At 39.9% G+C, this 16270-nt stretch overlaps 1 long non-coding RNA gene across 1 annotated transcript in view; it reads left to right on the forward strand.

The window, feature by feature from the left end:
- Positions 1-8846: 8846 nt before the first annotated feature.
- The window catches only part of LOC101674778, an 88959-nt gene continuing 81535 nt past the window's right edge, over positions 8847-16270 (forward strand). Inside the window, exon 1 of the long non-coding RNA XR_001178731.2 lies at positions 8847-9087. This is a non-coding gene — a long non-coding RNA (uncharacterized LOC101674778). The remainder of the gene's footprint in view (positions 9088-16270) is intronic.

A 16270-nucleotide genomic window follows, 5' to 3' on the forward strand; every position in this document is an offset into this window, starting at 1 on the left:
CCTCAGGCCTATATTCATGTGCCTTCCCACATTTCAATAAATATCACCAGCAACACATAGTATCATTTTGGTTTCTTTCATTCCAAACATACTAGGAAAAGTATTTTTATGTACATTTTCTAGGAACATTCATTTGCCCATCCACTTACTTATTAAATATATCACTGAGGACTTCCTGAGCATAAAGTAGAATCGGTCTCTAGGTCCCTCTGCATGAGCCTCCCTGCCAAAGTAAGAAAGTTGGGGAGTGGCCACGCTGAGAGGGTCTGAAAAAGACAAAGAGTGAAGTGTATCTGAAGAATGGTGAGAAGATTCAAAAAGACAATAGTAGGTGACTTTGGTGTCTGTGAGAACGGACAATGAGGTATGACACGCTATAGGTCAAGTCCATGACCTTCTCCACAGACAGCATGTATCAGAACATGCAATTCATGTGGTTTGTGGCCCTTGTTGTGGATACAGGGTCTGGCTGTTTAAAGGGGCAACACATGGCTGGATGCTAAAGGAGGGTAAAAATGACACAGGAGATCCCCTAAAGGAATTCAGCATCCAGACAAGGATGTACACCAATAAACGTAATATACCAGCACTCTGAAAAGAGCCAGAGAGTGGATCACTTCTAGTTTCATGGAGGAAACAGCACTTGTTTTGGGTATCACAGAATGAGTAGGTGTGTGTCAGAGGAAAGAGGGTAGAAGAGCAAAGAGTTTCAAATATCCGTTCCTCCTAATTCTATGGCACATAGAACAGTGGCTGGTATGTAAGAGTTAACATTTACTGAATGAATGAATGACTGAATGACTGTCGAAGACAGTTGGGTGAAACTTTTTAAAATAAGATTCAGACTCCAAGGACCCCATACTCATATTTCAGACATCATGTGATAGGCTACATTAAAGTGAAAAATGTGACCATCTAAAAGACAAATGAATGATGTAACGTGGGAAAGAAAATTAGGAGGTGAGCTTAAAAGCCAAAGAGAAAACAAGGGTAGGAAAATAGTGTCAGCCAGAAAAGAAGCTTGCCATCATAAGATTAGTTTGGTGTTGTCAAAGCCATTTTAAAATTTCTGTGTATATATTTCCTATAGAAAATTACAAAAATAAACCAAAACAAAAAATGCCCTCCAGATTCTAACATCTACAGAGACTCAGGAATCCAAATACAACCACTATTAATCTCAGTCTTACATGTTTCAAGACTAATATTTAAATGAATATTAAATGGACTGATACTCTATGTTTTTGTCTCCTAGTGTACTGTGGAGAAGGAGATACCAAGAAAAGTCTCAGAAATAATCCTCATCTGATTTAGCACAATTTTCTGAGATGTCTGAGAGAGTGGGAAACGTCTAGAAGTAAGGAACTTCTAGGTAGTTCTCCTGAAATATTTTAAAAGCCACATTTGTTACTTAACTAACAGTGACTTAAAGCAATGAAAACATTCAGTTAATTGTCAGTGAAGAGGTGGAGATAGGCAGCCAGCTCCTGTGCGGTAGCTGGGTGACATTACCCAACGCTCCTTCTCCTCCTCTCGGCCCCCTCCCCTACACACAGCATGTTGGCTTACTCCTTCAAGGCACCAAGATGGCTGTCCCAACTCAGTTTCATATTCACATGATGGCAGGAGAACATGAGGGAGTGTGGTGCTAGCTTTGTCTGTCCCCTTGATGTGAAAGGCCAAACATCTCTCTCGACGTTATTGTAGTTGGTATCCCCTACGTCTAATTGGTCAGAATTTGACCATGTAGCTGGGAAATTAGAGAATACAATTGTTAAGACCGTCTTTAATAAATGTCGTGTCATTAGACCTGAAGACATGGTGATGCCAAACAGATTTGGGGTTTTGTTAGCAAGGAAGAAGGAGACAAAGGATATTAGGCAACCAGTCTGCCCGCCGTACACAGGAAGAACAAGCAGGGCTTGGTTCATGAGACCTACCTAACAACGTCACAGGTATGTCTCAGATACTTCCCACTATAGGAAAGATTCATGTTCCACCTCTAGAAACCATTTGCCTAATCACTAAAATGCACACCGGCCTCTTTATTCTCTGACACTATTTCATTTGTGCATCTCACTGGACAGAATGCACAGTTCCGCATTCAGTTACACTATCATTATTCACCTTTCTATATGGTTCTCTTAATCTCTATGGCAGGCAGCCCATGAGCCAAATAACGGCCTATTTACTTTTGTAGTTTTATTAAATGCAGACATGCTTATTTACTCACATATTTGTCTATGGCCGCTTTTACACTTACTGGTACAGAAATCATATGACCTCATTTCAAAATTATTTACTATCTGCCCCTTTATAAAAAAAGAACTTGTCACCCTCTGGTCTACAGGTCTGTAAATTTCTCCACTTGATCTTAGCCAAAAGGCCGAGAAGCGATACAGGTCTGTAAATTTCTCAAAGGCAAGGTCACACCCTGTATTTCTCTTGCATCTCCATGAGCACAACTCTAGGGACATAGGGGGTGCTCAACAAATACCTTCTGTCGGGCAGAAATGAAAATCAAAGGAGAGCTCAACTCTAATAGTTAAACTCTGATATAAGTGCCACATATTTGGTGTTTCATTAATGTTTGCTGAATTGATCTAGGAATTAATCAAGTAATTGACTACTTAAGGAAAAATGCCTTACTACTGAGAGTGCGGGCTCTGGCTGCAGACTTCCTGTGTTTAAAATGCTGTGTGTCCTAGGCAACAAACTTAACCTTTCTGTTTCCTTTTGCATAAAATAGAAGTAATAAGATTCAATAGCTTGGAAGGTCCTTAAAACAATACATATCACATAGTAAGTTCTCAAAAAAAATGGTTATTAGTAATGCTGTGAAGGAGAGTCTTTAAAATATAGAATGTCATTTTAATGCGCTGTGGGATCTTCAAACCCATTCCATAAAAAAAAGAGGGACAGGATCAAGAAAAGCTGCAGCTTTTCCTGGCACCACTAACCCACGTGTGAATCAAACGGAAATCTGATGTAGGTGTTGCGGGGACGTCCAAGGAAGTATTTGCTAGTAGCAGGGTCAGAGAATAAACTAGCACATGCTGAGGGGGGTGACCAAAAAGTCACGAGCGTGTCAACACAGAAAGCCTGAACTCTGCTTCTGCGGATGAGAAGCATCATTGTCCCAGACGTGAGGTGAATGGCAGGAGAGCGCTTTCATTGAACTGTCAGCTAATGAAGTGGTGAGAAATTAGCAGGCCCTGTGATTTACACGCTAATGTCCCCTAACGCCACCTGGGGGCTTCCTGCAGGCAGAGGCACAGAGGAGGGGAAATGGTGTCCTCCATCCAGCAGCCAGCCTGCGCTGCTATTCTCTCTTTGCCAAGCAACACAGCAGCCCAGCTTGTTCCCATTCACTATTCAGCAAGCGGTTGGCAGACTTCCCTCAGAGCATGGGCAAGCCGCAGCTCTAAGAGCAAAATGAAGACAATGAAAGGAATTTTAAAAGGCTTCCACCTTTTTGCACTTTCTGTATGCTCTCTAAAAGTTGACTCAGCAGGCAGTCCTCTACCTTTTCTGCAGTCCTGCCAACCTCTCCCTCACCGCAAGAATAGGCCAGTGGGAATGGTCACTGTAATCAAGGCGCTCTGTGAAACACGACTCAGAAATAGGATTGGTGAGACATAGCCCCCAGAAGCTGTTCTCGCTGCATTTATCATCATTACTTAAAAGAGAGGAGTTTCTTTTTGTGAAGCTGCGGCACGTATTCCTCTACCCCGACTGCAGCTCTGCCCACCCGCCGGAGCCCTAGACTCTCCCGTTATGAAAGAAGTAACAGTTCTCACCCCAAAAACACATGCCAGGGAAAAGCAGGAAAGGACTGTCTTAGTCTACTGGCATCTTTCAGGCAAGAGGCCAAGTCAGAACTGAGGAAACAGTGTGTGATTGTGTATAGAACAGCCTCCCGTATTATAATTATATATTTCCTTGGACATCCTCTGACTGTCAAATGAATAATGCTGCATTTTAGCTCCCCCTGGTAAGCAAGGCCTGATTTTAAGACCATTAGGAAGGGGGAAGAATGCTATAGTCTTCTCGGTTTCTCTAGGGTCACAGTGTAATTGTGTGGCGGGAGGAACAGGGCCCTAGAGATGGTGTGACAGTCACTTCTCATTACCTCCCACTTGGTTCATTACATCTGTAGACAGCGATTGCCCATGTGTGGATACTTCCATTACACAGAAGGATGTAATGTGCCATAGACCTCAAATGGCTTTCAAAAGGGGAGAAGGCACTTTATTCCAGGCACATACCTATCTTGTTTCCAGGGGCCACGCCAAAGGAATAGAAAGTGACATAAGGAATAGATTAGTGGTGATCAATACAGAGGGACAGGCCCCGTACATGCTAATACCCAGTGGGGTATGTATACATGTGAATCCCACAAACATGTAACAGAACAACACAAAAGACAGAACCCTCACTTACCAACCTACAAATTTTACTCTTAACAAACAGACCCAATTCATTCAGATGTATGTACATAAGCTCTTCTGTGGGCCCTCTGAACTGGCATTGCTCCTCTCTCACACATTGTGTGTGTGTGTGTGTGTGTGTGTGTGAGAGAGAGAGAGAGAGAGAGAGAGAGATACATTTTTCATTTGCAAGGATGAGTCCTAGGAATAGTGAAATGCAGATATGTTATTTTACACTTTTCTCAAGGATGCAAAAATCCCCAATTAGATTACAAACTGAGGAGAATAAGCAAAAAAGAAAATTATAGAATGTTACAATCAGGAATGAATCTTAGGTGTTATCTCCAACAGCAAAGCTCAGACTTTTTCCTTAGAACAAAACAAAATCACCTCTCCCTAAAAGGTAGTAAGAGGTACCTAAAAATATACCCACAATGAAATAAAGGTGGGATGTTACATACTATATCCTGCTACTGGGAATTCACAGTGATGTCAACTTATTAAAGGATCTGAGAATTCCTATTACAAAAAAAAAAAAAAAATCTATTTAACTCAGAGTTTCCATTATTCATTCTAGGAACACTTTTTAAAAATTCCAATCTTATCAATATCTTATGGAATAACCATACTATAATAAGAGATCCTGTTCTACTACAGTCCTCATTTTCTATAGATCTATACACTAGTAATTCAGAAATTTTCATTCATCTGAAATACCTGAGGATCTACGAGTAATCTCTCAGAGATTATTCAGTAAACTAGGTAAGGTTCAGGAACCTTAATATTAATCAAGCAACTCTAATGCAGAGGGACTCAGACCCCACTTTGGAAAAATACCAGACTCCACACGTGCTCTGTGTGTGTTCATCAGGGATTGAACTACATGTTAACAAGAGTTAAGACTTTAATAGTTAATAGGTTGGATGTCTGCAGCTTGGACTCTGAAAGTTGGCCAAGTTCATCATGAATTACAAGAGATTCTGAATATGAAAATAAATGTTTGCCTCTATAAATTGACCACAACTGACGGTTCACCTTCATAGCTGGCTTGAAAGGTGTATCCTTTTCACTTTCCGACTCATCTATTTACTGGATTCATTAATCCACTTTTATTAATCATTCAACAATTATTTACAGAGCATTCTCTATGTGTCGGGCACTGGATGGAATGCTAGTGATATTAGTGACCAAAAAAAAGACAAAAATCTTTGCCCTTGTAGTCTAATGCCTTAGGAAAAGAGACACAAACAGCAAAACATCAAAGTAATAATTAAGTGAATGATATAGCAGGTTAAAGTCAGAAGGTGGTAAGTGCTAGGTAAGACCAGGCTGAGGAAGCTCAAAGGTACAGGTGGGCAGGGGACAAGGGAGGACAAGAACAATGGAAATAGGACAATAAAAAAATGACACTTGGGCAGAGTCTTGAAGGAAGTAAAGCTGGTGGCCTTTCAGGGATGTAGAGTAAGGGCCCAGGCCTAAAGAACAGCCGAGGGTCACAGAAAAGGAGTAGAAGGAGGGTACATGGGGAGAGAAGGGGGAATGGAGACGAGCACCATAGTGTCTCAGGCAGCAGGCAGCAAATCACCTGGCTTAGGGCTTCGACTTGAACTCAGAGTGGAACGAGAAGCCATGGCAACATACTGAGCAGAGAATGGAGATTGTTTGGGTCCTTGTTAAAGGCTGAATGTATTCCACGGGATTCACCACTGAGTGGATTTCTAGTGCTGTGCCAGGCACTGAGGATGGTGCTGTTTGCGAAGATGAACACACAGCTCCTGCTTTCAGAGTGCCGCAGTCTCTGGGCCTGAGGAGCTGCTTGTTGCAGTCAACACGTGAAGACTTAAAACCTAGTATCCTTGGCCCTTGCATCACGAGCCCTCAGCACAGTATTGGCTCTGTGATCTGGGCATTGCATGCTGCCCTGTCCTGGGCTAGCACAGGAAGAGCTCCAGCAGATCAGTCCAGAGGGGCAGGTGCCCAGCCTCGCCCTAAAGACACTGTGTGGACTTTGACCAGACATTAATCCCCCCTTTTCTTGGCTCTTCTATCTGTTTACATAATTTTCTGCAGAAATATATTTGTGAGGTCTGATGAGATAACCGGCACTGAGAGCTTTCGTATGTAATGGAAAACTGGCAATTTTAATTTTCCCTCAAATTATCATACTCTAAAATAAATAGAGAGTCGAGGAGATTCTCCAGCTCTTCATTCTGGCAGCGCTGCCTCAGCTGAAGATCGTCGACAAGCTGGCAGCCCAGAAGCGAAGAGAGACTTCGTTCCTGGAGATAAAACCTGCTCGTTTTCAACAACCGAAATTCTGAGAGAGGGTCTTCTGGGGAAGAGCCATTTGTAGCGACAACCTCTTTTTAGAATTTTAACTTGCTTGCCTCCTGCTAGCTAACTCCTTTCTGTTGGGAAAGGATGTGAAAAGTCTCATTTAATTTCAGCCTCAAACATAATTCTAAAGGATCAGACTAGCTCACCTCACCTGTCACTCATCAAGAGACACGTCAGAAACAAAACCTCCATTCCAAGGAGGTGGGAAGTGAAAGGACAGGTTTCAAGAAAGCCAGAAGAATTAGCATGATGGTTGTGTTTGCCTTAAGCATGCATATGCAGCCTCTATGAACAGCAACATGATTTTTAATCAAATGCTTATGATGTAACCTCCCTGAAATCAGGAAAATTCAGGGACTTGGCAGGCAACTGGGGAAAGAGGCACCCAATGCAACACTACTTCAAACCACACTCTGCTTCGGAGCTAGCTACTCCAGATGTTTTTCTTTTGTCTTCATTTAATAGTTTCCCTAAATACAATGTCTTACTAGCAGCCAAGGCAGCAAAATATACAACATATTAATTAATAGCAAGATGCTTAGCTAAGCAATTCTGTCTCTGAGTATGTGATTATATTTTTAGAGATTTTTTTTTTCTTTTACCTTTCTTCTGTGAGATTTTACTAGAGGAATAAGTAAGGGGCTATCAGGAACCCATAAAATCTTCTGTGGCTGTAGCACGATTACTCCTACTCAAGCAGTAAGAAATAAGCTATACTGCTTACTCTTAACCATACTGGTTCTAGATGTTACATCAGTTATGAATTCACGACAAAACCAAGTTGTCCTGGGAATGACAACCACAACTCACAACGAGCAATTAGAGGTGCAAAGGGGTTTCTCGCCATTATAGACCAGCTTAATTTAAACTTCTTTTTCTTTTTTTTAAGATTTATTTATTTGTTTATTTGACAGATCACAAGTAGGCAGAGAGGGAGGCAGAGAGAGAGAGAGAGAGAGAGAGAGGAGGAAGCAGGCTCCCTGTTGAGCAGAGAGCCCAATTCGGAACTGGATCCCAGGACCCTGAGATCATGACCTGAGCTGAAGGCAGAGGTTTTAACCCCTTGAGCCACCCAGGCGCCCCCAGACCAGCTTAATTTAAAAAATTAAAAGTTAAATTAGTCTTTTCTGCCTGTTCAGAGATCCTTGAACTTCCTATTATCAGCAGAACATGTTGCCACACCTGCTCTGCCAATCCCCAGCCCCAGATCCAATCCAACCATCAACTTTCTCAGCTTCTGCTTCCAGGCAGCTGAGCATGGATACGGAAAAATCCCGTAACTCTGTGTACTGGCACCACACCAAATCTATGTTCTCCAACATCAGCCGGACCCTCAGTGCTGCTGGCAGTCCTTTCATTTGTCCCCAGTCAGCTCCGTTTCAGATTTCCCCTACAGCTGTTCCGAATTGTCAACATACTCCACGATCTCCTCAGTGTAAGTAGCTGCCCTTGTCCATCTATCAGACAAAATAGCGGTCCTCTCTTTCCCCTCCCCCTGCAGCCTGAGCTGTGGGAGTATCGTCCTTTCCCTACTCCCGCTCCCCTTTCCTCCTTAATTCCATCGGGGAATTAGCTGATCCCCAGAGCTAACACTTGTAGAGAATATTGGATACCTTCTCCTCAGACATCTTCTGGGGCTTCAGTCACTTCCCCTAACCCTTTGGGGTCTTTAATCCGCTGCTTTCTGCTCTCTGCCTTCCACTCTTTGATCTATGAATTTGCTCAATGTCTGCCTTATCACCACACACACACTTGCGTGCACCTAACAAATGTGCACACAACGCACGTGCACACATCCCCACTCACAACATTTTAATCATTTCAGCCTTTCACTCATGCTGCAAATTGCCTTGTATAGCAATTATCTGTTTACATGACAGTTTTCAACTGGTCCAGCGGTTTTTAATCATTGTTGTGTCACGGATTCCTTTGAGAATCTGATTAAAGCAATAGACCTTTTCCCTGAAGACGCGCACCCCCTCACCACTTGTACATGCAATACCAGGTCATTCACTGACCCACACAGGGAACATTATTACTTCCGCTCATCAATACTTCTAGCTCTACTCGTCTCCCAGGCACGCTGGAGAGCCACACTCCCTTCCTGACTTGAGATTAGTCACTGCTTTGGCCAATGAAATGCAAGTGGAAGCGACGTTTGCTAAGCTTTAAGAGGCTGCCCTGGATGTGCCGGGCTTGCTTTTTACTCTGCACCGTAACGGCTGTGTTCCCGGTCATGACTGCCGGGTCAGCGAGGGTCCTGGAGTGAGGAGCACGCCGAGCAGAGCACGTGGCCGACGGCAATGGACAGATGGAGTGGGTGAGAGAGAAATCTAGTTGTTCGAAGTGGCTGCAATTGGGGATGGTTGATTACTGTACTGCAACCCAGGCTCTGCGGCTTGACAGCGGAGCATTCTCCATTGGATATGAAATCACCTAAGTCAGAAAGATTCTTTCCAGTGGAGCATAAATTACCCTCCTTCCTGTTCCTAACCAACGCGCTCCTTTCACTGCCTATTTCTGCACTACTAGTTCTGCCTGCCGGCAACATTCTTTCCCCCAGGGCTCCTCATCCTTTGGACCTCAAGTTAGGTGTTGCCTCCTTGGAGAGCCTCTTTTTGACTTCCTTCCCACCCCCTCCAGCCCATTACCATCATTCGCATCACCCATTTCTGTCTTTCACGGAACATGTCACAGCCTATGGGGATCTTAGCTATTGTCTGTCCCTCAGGTTCTGAATTCACAACATCTGCATTCTTGCTATCAACAATGAGGCATAAATAACTAATGCCAACCAACTTGAGCCCCACATGAACTTAAGGGAATGCATTCAAAATATGGACTGCTTTCATTTGTTTCATATAATGATAAAAATAGTATCATAAATGTTCAGCTCCTACTTTACACTTTCCTAAACTGCGTTAATAGAAGAGAAAGCTCTAACTAAAAATGCTGGACAGACATCCAAATGTTTGGATGCACATCAAGAACAAACCACTGAACCTTGGTAATTACCCAGTCACCATTAAGAGGTCAGCTTGACATTTTGGGCTCTTTTCAGATAGTTGTGGCCAACAGCACTAACAACCTTTGTCCCAACCCAGTTAAATAGTAGTTTTTGTAATTCATCAGTATACTTTTGTTTTGTTTGCTCCTTTTTTCCCTTTTACTCAGGACCTGCACCAAATGATCTTACTACACAGTGATAGTAAGAATTAGTCCTCAGGTTTCAGAAAGTATCGAGTAGCTAAACTTTTGTTATGTATCCAGAGATATAGGTAGAATATCTTGTCACAGAGTAAATAATTCATACATGTTCAATGAATTAGTGAATACATTTAGTATGAAATTACAAAGTTTTTGTTTTACTTGCTTTTATTATATGTAACTAATACCATACAAGACAACTATTCTAATTTTAAAACCCCAGGGGTGCCTGGTTGGGTCAATGGGTTAAAGCCTCTGCCTCTGGCTCACATCCTGATCCCTGGGTCCTGGGATCAAGCCCCGAAGCAAGCCCCACAGAGAGCCCTGCATCAGGTTGTCTGCTCATCAGGGAACCTGCTTCCTCCTCTCTCTCTCTCTCTGCCTCTCTGCCTGCTTGTGATCTCTGTCTTTCAAATAATTAAATAAAATCTTAAAAAAAACAATTTTAGCCTTGTTTCACCTAAATACAAAACATGTTTTAAAATGTTAAAAATACAAAATTTAGTTAATATATAATTTTTCTATTTTTATTGCTTTTATGAAATGTGTTAAGCAGTCTTAACATTTGATAAGAGACTTAGAAATTGCAATGTTATCCTTCCAGCATACAACAGATTCTGAAAAACAGTCATTAGAAATCTAAATCTTGTCAGATCTCAATCTCATAAGCAAAAATTTTCTGAACCTTCTGAATTAATTGTCTGAATAAGATAAATTTAGTCCTGATGAGAACAACTGAATAAAATGTTTTACAATTGCTAAAAAATAAGCTTAGTTTAGAAATAAAAATAAACTTAGTTTAATTTTGTTCTTTCATAAACCATTTTATGTTTCCTTTGAATTTCCCATGTGGCAGTGTGCATTGCATAATAGTATCCCTTAAAACATGGAACACATCCATTACCCTATCTCTTATGTAACATGTAATTGGCATGTGATAGCTACATTTTTCTATTTATAATTTTACAAAAATCCACATGGGTAACTTAAAAATAAGATGAGTTTTGGGGTTTTTTTTTTAGATGAGACTGAATATCTCTGCTCTCTGAATTGTTTCCTATCAACTAATTTTTAAAAGGGAGATTGTCATCTGCCACCCCATTTTAAGTGAATATGAATAATCAGTTGAGGTTTATGGTCTTTAAAATGAGACACACATCCAGTGTGTGTTTGCACACACATTTAAACACATATAAAGAGATTTTTTTTTTTTTTTAATTGCTTTGCAAACAAGCCCGGTCCTTTCTCAATTCCTCATCACTACATTCAGCCTTCAGAAAAATTTTACAAAAGCTTCTTTTTTGTTCTACTGGGACATTTCAACCAAACACATAAATTCCACAGAAATAGTTGCTATAGAAATGCAAAGGGGATAAACAAGAATGAATTATGCAATCAAAAATTGCAACTGAAGTAGGGCAGTAGCAAGGTTTATGTTTAATAATGCTGACTGTATTTATTCTTGACTTTATATATACTCCAAATTGAATGTTCTGAGTCCTAAATTGGAAGGTCCTTTACTACTTAAAATAACACATCTTAATGAAAATATTTTAGCAGGCATTCCAGATTAGGAAATCAGTATATACCAAGCCAAAAATAGTTAAATTTAATGAATAATGAATTCAAGTGATGCCAATTACTCTCCTTTATTTCACACAAAATGGTCTTTATATGAAATGAAAGAAAGAGAGGTTTCCTCCACAAGTTCTGCAGACACCTTGGCTCTGAAGCATAAATGCTTCTTCAGGTTTCTACATGTCTTTCATTTATTTTGCTAAGGGGCTTATTTTGAAATAGTGCTCTATAACAGCACTTAAGATTTTCCATTAGGTTTATTGAAGTAAAAAATCATAAGTTAAATCTCCTAAAAAAAATTTGTTTCTGTTTTTTACTTGTTTAGGGATTATATTCTAAAAGCTAAATTACTAACCAGGCATCTGGTAAATGTGACTGTGGCTATTAAGCTCTTCTAGTCTTTGATCTTACTAATTAAGTTTTATACAACTTTAGAGAAAAAAGTTCTATCAATCATCTTATTTAGACATAGTTTTAGGGAAAAAGTTTACTTCAGCAGACTAATACAACCTGTGTTCTAAAACCAACATAATCCTATTAAAAGTGTATAACAGTGACACACCCATTCATGTTATAAAATTTAACTCCACATTACCAACAAAATCCATAGAATCAGCTTAAGGTAAAGAAAGCAGGGAAGGAGGAATGAGAGGGGAATCATCTCAGAAAATATAGAAAAGTCACCGATACCTTTCTCTCTGAAAATATTGACCTTTACAGTTTCTGTAAGCCTTCTATTTTATACTGCTTTAGCAAAATGATAATCAAAATTATATCTGAATAGCATCTTTCTGTGTTTGGAAGAGTGGAGGAGCACAGGTTGTAGTCTTGGATAGGCAAGCGTTCCAAGCCAAGTTCCAATATGTACCATGGACCTTGGTCAAGATTTAACACCTTCAGTCTGTTTATTCATCCATAAAATCATGAGGCATTTATCCCACAATGATTTGAATTTTACATCAAAGCTGTATTAAAATTATCCTGATGAAGGTCACCAATACCCTCTTAAATTTAAAATTAGAACTCTTTGCAATATTTGACTCTAATATTTAATAATTCTTTGAACTGTTTTTTCTTCAAAATGGACTAGCCTTTTGCTACCATTTTGCTTCCCTTCTGGGAGTTTGCCCTTTCTGGGAGTATTCTCTTTTATGCATTCTACTCTTAATTAGATGGTCTCTGTACTCTTCTCCCTCTCAGTAGTCATCCCAACAAATTCCATCCACCACTGCTCCTTCCCATGGCTTCAGCCATCACCTATACCTTGATGATTGTCTTGTATGTTCCTCCTTTTGAGACCTCTGCCCTTGGCTCTTAGCCTCCATATTACTACTGCCTATTGGACAACTTCACTGGATTGTTCTATTGGTACCATTCAAAACTTCCACCCACTTAGACATAGAGAGCTAGAACTCATCCCACAGCCCTTGCTGTCCCTTTTGCTCAAATCTCCTCAGTCTCCAGAAGCTTACCGAGTCTACCTCTTTACTATGTATTCTGATTCTGCCACTGCCTCAGTTCATTTTCTCATGTTTCAATCAATGGAAGAGACTCTACTTTCTTCAGAGTCGTTGAAATGCTGTAACAGAGAACATTTGTAACAAGTGTGGTAACAAAAATCTCTGGCTTAGCACAATAAAATTTTCTCCCTGCTCATGTCACAATCCAATTCAAGGTGTAGGGCAAGATTATGCTCTGTTGACTAATCAGGATTCCTCCATCCAGCGGCCACACCACCTCCTTATGGCGTGGAGTCCCGGCTCAGACCTTTGTACGTGGCAGGCAGGTAAGGAAGAGAGTGGTGTTGTTATGAGCCTAGTCTATGTACAGTGGTGGATCATGAACAGAATAAATGCAATTAGAACTTCTATTCCAAAAGGGGAATAATGGGAATTACAGTATTCACTGGCCTATTGCAATTCTGAAATCCTGCTTGGTAGGTTTTATTAAAGCCCTTATCCTAGGGAGAAGGTGAGTTATTTAATTAAGCTTTAATTCTGCTACTTGGGAACAATTCTCTTTCCCTCTTTACTCCTTGGACTCAGCTTTTAGGAGTTCTTATTGTGTATTTACTCCCTTTGGTAACAGCTGAAATGAGTGTTACCAAAAGTCTGAGAACCCAAAATGTGATTTTACAGCTCAGCCAGTGAGTTTTTTAGTCTGATATTTTGGATTTCTTGACAATAAAATTTTCATCAAAAACATGCTAGGCTTCTGTTGCATTTGCTCCAATCTGTAAGTCTCAGGTCTTTCTCTTTCCTCCCTCTCCTTAACAGCTACTTTTATTATGGTTTCATATCACAAGGCTTCACTCTTAATCAGATCCTTGACCTAAAACTAATTCATGATAACCAACTAAAAAGTTTTACCTGACTTTCATGGCTCTATTTAGGATCTGGAGGCAGTTGGCTTCCCAACCACTTTTTACCCCAAGTCTTTGACTGTCTATTGTTTTCTGGTCAGCTTGAAAACTGAGTAACCCTGTCTGAACACATCTCTTTTTTGAAACACCTTACCAGAGGAAGCCAACACACTGATGAACATGACCTAAAACAAGGGTTCTCAAAGTATGGTTTACACAAACCTAGGAATCCTGGAGATTCTTTTAGTGGATCCACAAGTCAAAATTACTTTTATAAAAACTCTAAGAGGTTGTTTGCCTTTTTCACAGTGTTGACAACACTTGCACAGATGCCACACCAGCAGTGGTGGGTGAAACTGCTGGTGCCTTAGCACAAATCAAGGCACTTTCAGCAAACTGCATCACTGTATCATTGGACTTTGGGTCCTATTTGTCACCATAAACTTGCTGCAAAAAAACCCAAAAAACAAAAAACAAAACAAACAAACAAACAAACAAAAAAAACACCTTTCACTTAAGAATGCCCCTGCTGAAACAGGAAAAATTATTCACTTTATTAAATCTCAACCCTCGAGTACAAGTCTTTTCAATATTCTGTGGGATCAAAAGGAAAGAACACGTAAAGCGCTTCTGCTGCATACCAAAATACAATGGTTGTCTTGGAGGAAAAGCAATATGTGATTGTTTGAGTTGCAAACTGAACTCATCTCTTTTTCATGGGACACCATTTTTACTTGAGAGAACAAGTGATAAACAAAATATGGTTATTCAGACTTGGGTATTTGGCAGTCATTTTCTTGAAAATAAATGAAGTGAGCCTGTCACTTGAAGGCGAACAACCTGACAGTATCTGTTGCCAATGATAAAACTCAAGCTTTCAAGTAAGAATTAGAATTTTGGAAAAATCATCTCTGACACCATGCGCCTGACAGTTCTGAATCTTTAAAGACTTTTCTGAAGATATCAGTACTGATATTAACAAATGTGATTTTTAGAAATATTATATAATGAGGTGTGTCAATGTGTAAATCAGTGAAACAATATTTTCTAAGAAACCGATGAAAGATATCACAAAATTATTCATGGGTAAAAAAATCCCTTTGAAGTACAGTAAACTAATAGATTTTAATGTAATAATGTGCAAAAAGTTCCTTGATATGATTTCAGAATCTACATTGTAATCAATTTAAATTATCACCTATTTTGAATTATTACAAAAACTATCCATAGTTATTTGAAAAGGCTATTCAAATACTCTGACAAAAGAAGATTGCCCTTCTCACAGAAAATATGTCCACATCTGTGTCAGGCCACGTTTTCCTCATATACTTCAACATATCATAACAGAGCAAATGGGAAGGCAAATGAGAATCTCTATGCCTATTAAACTGGACAGTATAGAGTTTTACAAAAAATGTGAAACATTGTCATCCTTTAATAAAGTGCTTTTGAAAATTATTTATTTTAACATAATGGATTTATGATTATTTTCAGCTCATTAGTATCTTTAACTTCTCAGTTTTCATGTGGTAATTTTTCCTAAATATAGCTCATAAACAAAATCTTTTTGTAATTCTCAGTAGTTTTTAAAAAGATAAATCAGTCCCAAGAAGAAAGTTTTTGAGAATCACAGGCCTAGAGAAAGGATCAGCAAACAAGTGCCCACAGGTAAAATCCAGCTGTTTTGCCTGTTTTGTAAACAAATTTTACTGGAACACAGGCTACCCATTTGCTTACATATTGTCATGGCTGCCTTCATGCTATATCAGCAGAGTTGAATATGTGCAACAAAGATGATAGTGCTCTCAGAGCCCAAAATATTTACAATTTTGACCTTTACAAAAAAGCCAATTGCTGATCTCTGCCTTGAGCTTTGGTTCTCAAGCTTGGCTGCATATCAGAACTACCTGGAAAACTGTTAAAATGCTACTAATGATCTTCCCCTTCTCCAACACATACACACACGTTAAGTCAGAATCTCTGGGGGTGGGGACAGAGCATAGATAGTTTTTACAGTTCTTCAAGTGATTCTAATATGTACCCACGGTTAAGAATCACTGTCCTAAAGCTATAAGATTTTCAAGTATAAATCATGCCTTCTGGATTCCCAGACAACATCCAAGGTTCTTCCCATTCATGACCATATTTTCAGCTTCTAATATCACAGTCCTCGCTGCCCACTGGCAAACACTAAATCAGTGCCACATTTGTTGTTATACCGGTGCCCCACTGGTAGGTACAAATTTCAAAATCAGTTAGGATAAGCTATCTGCTGTAGCAAACACTTCTCAAATTTCAAAGACTAACACAATAAAGGTTTATTTCTCAAGCAAATCATGGTGCAATATGCTTTGGT

This window comes from Mustela putorius, unplaced genomic scaffold (genome assembly GCF_011764305.1).
Source record: "Mustela putorius furo isolate JIRA1106 unplaced genomic scaffold, ASM1176430v1.1 tig00003871_pilon_pilon_pilon, whole genome shotgun sequence".
NCBI lineage: Eukaryota > Metazoa > Chordata > Mammalia > Carnivora > Mustelidae > Mustela > Mustela putorius.